Source organism: Microplitis demolitor, chromosome 3 (assembly GCF_026212275.2).
Source record: "Microplitis demolitor isolate Queensland-Clemson2020A chromosome 3, iyMicDemo2.1a, whole genome shotgun sequence".
NCBI classification, from domain to species: Eukaryota; Metazoa; Arthropoda; class Insecta; order Hymenoptera; family Braconidae; genus Microplitis; species Microplitis demolitor.
In genome coordinates, this window is record NC_068547.1 from 5416884 (window position 1) to 5427278 (window position 10395).

A 10395-nucleotide genomic window follows, 5' to 3' on the forward strand; every position below is an offset into this window, starting at 1 on the left:
ATCCGAGATGCTAATGCATTAAATAAGTGTAACTATTGAAAGCGTTGAAATGGATATAACTAAAAAAAAGAAGCCTAATAAAAGTATAAAAGTATACTGACAATAGACGAAAACAGTTTCAGTGTTTATTACTCGGCTTTCAAAAAAAAAAAAAAAAAAAAAAAAAAAAAAGAGTTAAATGTGGGTGTTTGCGTATTAAACAAATGGGTTTTTCATGTCACAAAAAGTTGCTTTAACTATGATTGCTAATTGTCCGGAGTGATGGTTCATTAATTAGTCGGATCGCGGTAGTGCCGACAAAGTTAAAGTCTGAGATGATATAAGCGCGCCCACGGTTTGTCTAAATAAACAACTTACAGTAAAAACAACAAACTTTTAAGAGAGAAGAATTATTAAATTGTTTCCGTCATAGTCTTACCTGCTGAGTATTCATATCATGACCGCATGTTCCTTTCCTCTTTTCTCTTTATCATCCTATTCACTCACTCACTCAGTCTTTTGACTTGTACATTATATAAATATCTATATACATATACAAACCCAACCCTTTTCGCATCACCACTATATAAACACATTAGCGGTTTTGCCGCTACCGCCATAATCTCGTTTGTGTGTGGGTGAACGCTAACTCGCCGAGGGTGTAGACACCATTCTAACTTCTCGCACTCCACACTGCCCATTTTCTCGTCCTTCTATTATATGAATGCTCTGATGTGTACCTCGCTTTTATCTCCATATAAATATGTTCACTCTCATTTATCTGATTCTTATATACTATATATTACATGCGATACATGATAACTGGACGTGAGCACATACTCAAAATATTATTCCAAGTGAAACGCTTCGAATAATTTCAACCAAATATTCGAAATTCAACGCAGAGCCCTATTAATAACTCAACGCGTTGAAGGTTTATTATACTAAAATCACTGTAGTGGTGAACATACACTAGAGATATCGTTTTACACTGAGCCTTTTCACTCTGAATAGAAAGATAATAGAGAATATGATGAATAAGGGGGCACCACCTACAAGTGCGGTATAACCTGCAACTGCGAGTTACTATCGACCTGCTAAATTAGTTTCCTTGCTAAAGTATATGTATGGATATTTGCTGAAAATATATGTATATAGTTTGGTCATTGGGTTCATCTAGCATCGAGTTTAAGTCTTGAGCATGTACCATATCAGTAACTTCCTAGACTGGCTATTAATACCGACACAAAGCTCGATGGTACGCTATAGATAGATATCGTCATCGTCAGAAACTCCGAGTTTCCTCTATTACTTAAAAACTGATGTACCACACTTTGGACTTGCACTTTGGGAAAGTGGAATAACTAACTTGTGAATATTTTATACGGTTAAAGTTTATCCACTCCATACTGATGTAACTATGTGGAACACATGTAGGATAAAGTTTTGGGAATATGGAGCACAAAACTATTTTAAATATGTATGGGTGTATTTTTTTCAGCCCAGTTTTTAAAACTCAGATGTCAAATTAGCGAATAATTTTATAAACTCCAGATTTATTTTTAGCTCTAGTAATTATATGAGATAAATATTTAATTAACGAGATAGTGTACAGCATGACGTGTTGTCAGTGTCTTCATGTTTGTGTTTACGGGTATTGAGAGCACTCTGCATAGAAATGAAAGTTAAGTATTTCTGTCAATTTAGCGTTTCAGTATTATCAACATCAGCAGCTTTAATAGCAGGGACATATTCTCGGCTATGTCCTCAAAAGCGTCTAACTCTTTGATATACATCCCATTTTCTCGTTTAGTTTTAGAGAGAGAGAGAGAGAGAGAGAATATTTGGATATGGACGGCAAACGTGTATCGTGTTACACGATGAGCGCGTCTGGCTTTACGATCCATTACGCGTTATGGACCAACCAAAGTAAATATTGGCATTGGTCTTTCCACGTGTATATATATATATATACATATATAGAAGAGAGAGTTCGGTATAGAATTTTACACATGCCACTGTACACCAGAAACATTTAAAGACCAAGGCAAATATTTCGCGTATTCAGGTACCATAAAATTGACTAATATATATATATATATATATAAATTCTTCATAAAAAATTTTCGAAAATTACTCGATTAAAATTTATATATTTTTATAACTCAATTATATTCGGCATTTTTGATCCTCGATAATTTAAATAAATTATTTATTTAAAATTAATAAAAGAAAAAAGAAATTTAATTTATTTTCAGTAAGTTTTTGAGTAGAAAGTTTCGGGATGATTGCATTGAAAATGTGGCTCGTTAAATCTTGACAAGAGAATCGATTATTTTTTCCATCATTTATTTAATCTGGAAAAGGCTTCTTTTAGTTTATTTTAATAACCAATCATCAGAACGACAGGCAGACGCAGTCACTTCGAATCAACTTACGACAGTATACAAAATGAAGAGAGTCTTGTGCACCTGCGCTAACCCCTCATCGAAAAAGTATATATACTGTCGACACAATGATAAAACCGAAAATTGCTTTTCTTGAAATTCTATTCAAATTCTAACGGGACTGTCGCAACAAGATCTCCCTTCGTACGCAAGCTCTATATACTAGTGTGTTACATCGAAAAACCTATAAGCAGAAGGACGTATTTTCTATGTATATATATATATATATATATATATATGTATATATTTATTTAGATGGAAGAAAATCATTAGCTGGAAATAGGAGAAGTTGTATATACACATATATATGTAGTAGCTTGGTAGCTAAAGCTGGTGCAGAGGCAGCTACCAGAGAGGACTTGAACGAGATATCCAGTATAGATCTCTGTATTTCGATATATTGAGCGCTTATATTCAAGAGAAGAAAATGCAGTGAGCATCTCTTTTGCCGAGTCGTCGGTATTTTTTTGAAATGGTCAATTTCTTTAAAGTTTTCCCGTCACGATCGGAATTGGAGCGAGTCGAGGACTTTGTATCGAAAAATATACGATCCGCGTATTGAAACATATCGCATTTAGTGTTATCGGTGTACATGTATGTATAAATATAAATAAGTATATATGTCTATATACTTACATACATGTATGTGAAAAAAAAAAGAGAAATGGCAGAACGTGAATATATGTCCGATGAGAGGATTATGGTCAATAGCAGCTCAACACGAGACAAGAATAACAGGAATCAACCTATTCGTCTTATATATTTCTTTTTATTACCTTTGAATTTTTTCGCTGTAACAAATTGATCATTTTTTTAAATTTATGAGTTTGTTTTGTTCTTAAAAATTTTATTTTCCAGAGAAAGCTAAAGTAAAATTTTTTTTTTATCGAATTTAATTCATAGTTATCGAAGGTCAAAAATTTTCGACCCAGAAATTTTATCGAAATTTTTTAAAAATCGAATCAAATATTTTTCAACTTTATCTCTATTATAATTCCATATAAATTACTCAAAAAATTACTAGGTATTTATATTAATAACTTAAATGTATAAAAAAATAAATGACAGAGTTTAAGACCTTTAAATTATTCTTCTACATATAATTTAACAGGCCGGCGTTTATAATGTTATTATTGAAATTTAAAAACTCTCACCGACCTGTGCCGTATGAAAAATAATGTGGCATATATATTTTTGGGTTTTAGTATTATATATAATAAATATTAATATATTAAATACGTAGAAAGATGTTCGCTTACTAAAAAGTACTATGTATTATAGTTTGGCAAGGATTTCTGCGTAAGGGTGATAACTCGTACGAGTTTCGACGAAGAGACAGCACGAGAATGGGACCGAGCTATAAGATATAGTCTCGGGATATAAGGTCTATTAAATGATCCCTATAATTACAGTTAGACTTGGGATTCCTATTACACACCGTCTTATGTTCCACTGGATTACCAACTTGTGGGATAAGCATTTATCCTGATGTCGTGCAAAAATATCAAGCTAATCTTTTTTTGTCTCCATCGTTACCTCTCACGACATCGAATCCGCAGAGCTTCAATTATCTAAATTATTCACGTCTTTTAAACTGCCATCCAACTCCTACCTCTGCTATAAGCGACCCAATAATTACTATTTTATTTAATTTATAAATACTGTTTATAAATATAAATTTGATACAAAAGTTATCAGAGGAGGTCAAATAAAATAGCTAATTTAATAATTCAATTTATTTTTGCAATCGTATTTAATTACCATTTTGAATGGCAGGTTATCTTTAGAATAAAATTGTATGATAAAAATAATTTACACGTCGTCCTGAATTTAAATAAAAATATCTGGAAAATTAATAATCCCAAAATTTTTTTTGTTACTGAGCCAAAAACATTAAATTCAATCAAAAAATTTATTTTTTTTTAGACAAAATTTGTCAAACTAAGCAACTGATTCAAACATTTTTTTTTTTTAGCAAACGAAAGGACTTGAGAGTTAGATCTGAACAAATTTCAGGACAAATTAGTTCAGTCCGTAGTTTATGCGTCAAAAATATGAAGAAAAAAAAATTTGTTTCATATTTTTGGTATTAACTTTGAAAAAAAAAATTAACTGATCGATTTAAAAATCTAATTAAGTCTGAAAACTAATTTTACAAGCATTAAAAGGCTGATGTTTAAAACTTGAAACCTAAAAGTCAGATCGAAATAAATAATTTTTATTTTTTTTTAAATTTAAAATTTTTATAGCGAGAAGTTGAAAAATTACAAAGTTATATTCGAAGCATAATTTATTAGTGATTTTTTATGAGACCCTCGACTTGAGACATGGTTTATTTTCGGTATTCTTCTTACTTATCTGCTCACCTATTTATCTATCTATCTATCTTTGCAGCTATCTATCTGAAGTATTGAAGCAAGAAGCCGAGGAACCGAAGGAAAACTAGTCGAGAACGAAAGAAGCCACATTTTTCTTTTCACTAAGTTCGATTGCACTCTTGGTGGGTGGTAAAAAGGTGGACGACAGAGGATGGTTCACCTCATTCAGTCCATCTTATCCTTTTCCCCAGTGAGCCAGTGTGTAGGTTATTTTTTGTTTTATTTATTTTCTGCCATCTAGTCTGCTAGATATCCAGTGGACGTTTATTTACGATTGATCCTCGAGTATACGAAGAAAAATGAAAAGGATTTCGATCGCAAAGTGCCACTGCCTCTACTATCTCGATTTATTTTTTATGTTAATATTTTTCAACCAATACCTCGAATTTTTTCTCTGCTATATAGTCCACTCATACTTTTTTATATATTTCATTTCATGTATTTTCATTTTGTTGAGAAACACCTTACCAATCCGATCATCTTGCGCAGAACTACGGTTTCGTTGCACCCGAAGAAGAAACAAGAAAAAAAAATATTAAAAATAAAAATAAGGATGAAATTTGAAGGATATCCTTGGATAATGCATCAGAGCTCTCACGAGAACTTTACTCTTACTTGAACACCAGATAGATCGGATCGAGTTATATCCATTGATCACTACTATACAGTACGGAGAAGACCCTGTCGTGCTGATAATCAGAAACCCCGTACCTCTACCTCTACTCGAACCTCTTACTTTTAGATAGAGTAACCCACGAAACTTTAAACAGTTGTAAACTTATTTTCGCGTGATCCTATCATTATCTATCAGCCTAAGTATTGAGCATTATATAAACTTAATACCTTTGAGGCACACAATCTTTTGTACCTGATTGTTCTTTGTAAATAATGCTACTATATTTAAAATATGAAGGCCGGGCACGATGAAGGCGCTACAAAAAAATTTTATTTTTTTATTATAATTCCTTTAAATCTTTCCCGAGTCGAAACATTAGACGTAAATTGAACGTTTTCAAGGTTTTGAAAATTCGAAATGGAGGCTCAAAGTTTTTGTAGTACCCAAAATGTAACTTCGTCTCACGAATATAATGTAAATAAAACCTACTAAAGAAGATTATACAAGGGTAGAAAATTTTTTTTGTTCTTCAAAGTGACCTCGGATGATCCGAATATGACGTATGTATTTCTAAGACAATATCTTGAACATACAAAGAGGTGAAAATTTTACTTGTCTCCCAAAGTGACTTTTTATGGTTTTATAAAACGATATATGTTCCTATTCCTATGACCCATAAATAGACACACAAAGATGGAAAAACTTTAAATTTACGTTCTCAGGTTCACTCTTTACTTTTATTTAAACAACACAAGATTAATTTTTAATTTTCGGGAAAAATGGGGTGGAAAAAAAAATTTTTTAATAAAATTTATACAATATATAACTATCTGTAAAATTAAAATGTCAAAAAATTCTTTGATAAAAAATATTATTAAAAAAATTAAGAGCCTGATATTAAAAAATGCTTAGAAATAATTAAAAATATATTAAACTATAATTTAGAAATATTGTGAAAAAAATTTTTCGGGTTTCCCATTTTGTTCGCAGTAATTCATTTTGCCCGGCCTTACTCTATTTAATTAACGCTCGAAACTTTTACTTTGCGAACGTTATAAAATATTCATAAAAAATTAATTATCATTTTAATAATGAAATTGGATGCAATATTAAATGAAAATATAAACGACAAGCCAGAGCACTTTTTTTTTTAAATATATATATAATAATGGTATTGAATGAAAGCAGTACTTACAGATCAGAGACCAGAAATTTTGGCTTAATGTTATTCATAGTTTGAGGGTTTGGCTCTTGAAAATTTGTGCTCGTTAAATAAAATATATCCGGCGTTATACGAAATTAAAAGCTCATTTAAATAGTGAGAGCGAGCGAGAACGAGAGAAGGGTAGTATAGGCAGGTCCACTTAAAACAGATAATAATAAAAATTTAAAATGAATAAAGACACGTTGTTGGTAGATGGGTAATGACAAAATTATAGTGACTTAAACAAAGGGGGTGCATACCAGACAATGTTATTATATGGAAACGCTGAAATAATTTAAGGTTTCGCTATACATACACAGCTATAAAATAAATTTTGATTAGTAGGTGAATCGCAATTTAAAGGATCGACTTCTGCACACAGTCTAAGTCTGTAGAGGACCGAATATACCCACGGTTACCTACAACCTTTTTTTTTTTCTTTTTATTTTTATTTTCTTTCTCAATTCATATATATAACATGCGGTTTTTTCATTCACTGAACACGTAAAAAAAATATATCCAACCATTTCATTTGGATCTGCATGAGTAATTTTTTCCGAGTATCGGAGAAATGAAAAAATAAAAAAAGATAAAATTCAACATCCTGTAATTGCTTTCCACAATGACCACACCCACTATTTTGGCGCGCGATCCAACGACCGGAAAGGCGACGGTTGACGAGAGGCAAAAAGAGACAGTGATGCTACACTGGAGAAAAATATATATATATATATATTTATTTGTATAGCATGTCGGGTATAGTGTGCAGTATATATCCCTAGAGATAGCAACTGTATTCGCTTTTGTCAGCCAAAGCCGACGTGGGCTTGAAAAACGTCCGGCAATTACGAAATTAAAAGAACGTCCTCTGAACCCTAGAAAACAAGAGTATACGCTTTTTAGGATAAAGCATAAAACGTATAGTTAAAGCTAAAGCCGAAAGGACAGAAGTTGATCATCACAATATATATTCGGAATGCTCATCGTCAAAAGCAGTAGGATGCCCGTAATTTTGTAGATTTGAAAATAATGGCCCTTGGAAGATGGCCTTGCAATTTTGTCCATCTCACCCCCTCTCAATATAATCCTATACCTTCATCATGACTTCTTATACCTACCACACAGATACACAACACATCCTTGGTAGGAAGGTATCCTTTGGGTGTAGGTCTTTGTGTGCAGCTCTCACACAGGGATCACTGAAATTAAACTTCACTTTCGTCGGCCCCGATAATCAGAAACCGTTTCTTCCCTCTCGCTACTTATATACACTCATTAACGAATTTCTTGGGCTACCCTGCTCGTGTAACAGAGGCATCAACGCCAGCAGCAGCAAGAGCAACAACGGCACTACCCGGCCAACTCAAGCATACAGATGCGAGCAAAGTTACTTGCTTTAATAATCTACTGTCGCCAGCTGCTAAATTTTTTTTATCTTATATATACATTATATATTACATTATTCATATATATACATATATATTTATACTTACATTTAGTTATGAAATCACCATTTTCGAATGCAATACACGAGAAATGGTTAAAGTTAAATTAATAAAATTGGTTAATTTTTTTTTGCTTTATAAAATGTTATATTTTAAAAATAATTAAAAAATGAATTTAAAAAAGTTGTTGAATTAAGTATATACCCAATTTAAAAACATAATTATCTTAAAAGTACCAGAGTATGAAGGAGGATAAAAAAAATAAAATAAAATAAAGTATTAAATGAAATAAAAAATGAATAATTTGCATTGCAAATTTTCTGATGACTTTTATTGCTAAGAGAAGAGGTGTGCTGTATATATATATGTATAAATATAATGTAGTTGGTGATGTATAAAACAATCAACTGAAAGTCCCATTAAATTGTTGAGCGAGAAAAATATAATTACATTGTAATCATGAGAGAGGATGCAACGAGGAAGCGGTTCATCGCGAGGAAGTTATAAAGAAGAAAAGGTTAAGATGATCTGACATCTGAGTGAGCTGGCGAGGCGACAGGGAAGAAATGAAAAGAGATTTACTTCCACCCAAAGGGGGGATGGTCTCTTGGGTTTAATGTGAAAACAATGGAGGGCGGAGAACACGAGCCTCAAGACATTGTTTCACGCCGTGTAGTAATACTACGAGAGGTGATATCGTGCTCTCTTGCTGGTGGTGTGTATCGTATACGTCCTGCTTACAGCTTGCAGCAAACTTTTATTAGTATTATGTACGTGTTTTAGCGTTACCGTGACTTAGCGGGATTTTTGTCGTTAAATATTATACAAGTTGTTGAGAAAAGAGTCATTCTCATCTGCTTATAAAACGGTAAATTCAAAGCTGGAAATCAAAAGACACTTTTTTATTGTAAATGTCAAGTTTACTGAGAAGTAAATACTTCTTAAAAGACTTAATAAATTGTTATGAACATAAACATGAAGACTATTGCATATGCACGTGTGACACTTATGATTTATTAGAAAAATAATTGACCATTTGCATGCACACCCCAGGTCCGAGGTGTGAATTTTAAAATTTAATTTACAATGCATTAAAAATTACAAGTAATTAAATGGCAGAGTAATACTACGCTGCTATTTTGTACAGGGAAAAGCTTTCATTGATTAATTACATTAGACAGAGAAAAGTTGTCTCGGAAATAATACATGGCAGCGAAACGCTGTTGTTTCTATCAAGCTCCAATTAACCCAAAGTAAAATCCAATAGTCGAAGAATGGGTTTTCTCGGCAGTTGATTGTAACAAGCTCTACGTTAGATAATGGTATTGAGTATAGAGAAAACTATCTGTATCGGAAACCTGTGACAGTTTACCGGAAGCCGGAAAGAGACAGTCTAATCTAGAAAAGTGAATGAAAAAAAAGAAAGAAAAAAGGAAACAAAGTTGGTGTGCCCTCCGGCAAACTCTAGTATATGGACACATAGTAATGTACAGCGTAAAAAAAATCCGGGAACAAAATCTGATGGTACACACGATTCGTTTGACACGAGCCTCACTCACTATTATATTGATCTGTTTTTAGAGTCGCGACTTCTATAGTATTTGCACGTAGGTCACGCGATGATATTTTGAGCTCTGCTTTTACGGCAAACACAAATTTCCGAGTGACTGGAAATAAAATTTAAAAAAACCCCAGCATGATTGGATGAATCACCAACCGGAGAATTCCAATCAACTTTTTGGGCATTGTCATACACATATATATACATGTATATGTACATACATATATAGCGCGCTAATTTTTCAAACGAATAGAAACACGAAAAAATTAACAATACGAGTTTCAGATAGCCTATGCTGTGTATACTGTTGTTTTGTTTTGTTTTGCTTTATTTTTTGAGTCGAGTGGACGGAAGGTAGTTGAGAACCTCCAGGCAACAGTGCTTACGAGGGTGGATCGCTCTCCAGTGTACTCGTAATGAAAACCACCGCGATCTTCATCACCCCGTTCATGCAGGCTGTTCTCTCGCGTTGCGCTACGTATATATATATATATATATATATATATATATATATATATATATATATATATATATATATATAACCTACCACTAACGTAATATAGTATACAGAGGGAGTTGTGTTGTTGCCGACCTTGCCTAACCAACGACCGGCCGCCGGGTGGTTCGACTGCACGACACCACTATTTATGAGCCAAGACCGAGCAGCGCAGAACAATGATCAAGACAAAGCCAACATTAACTTATACTGAGTGAGTATGAGTAAGAAGATTGTGATACACCTATATATAGTCAGTATAGTGAGTG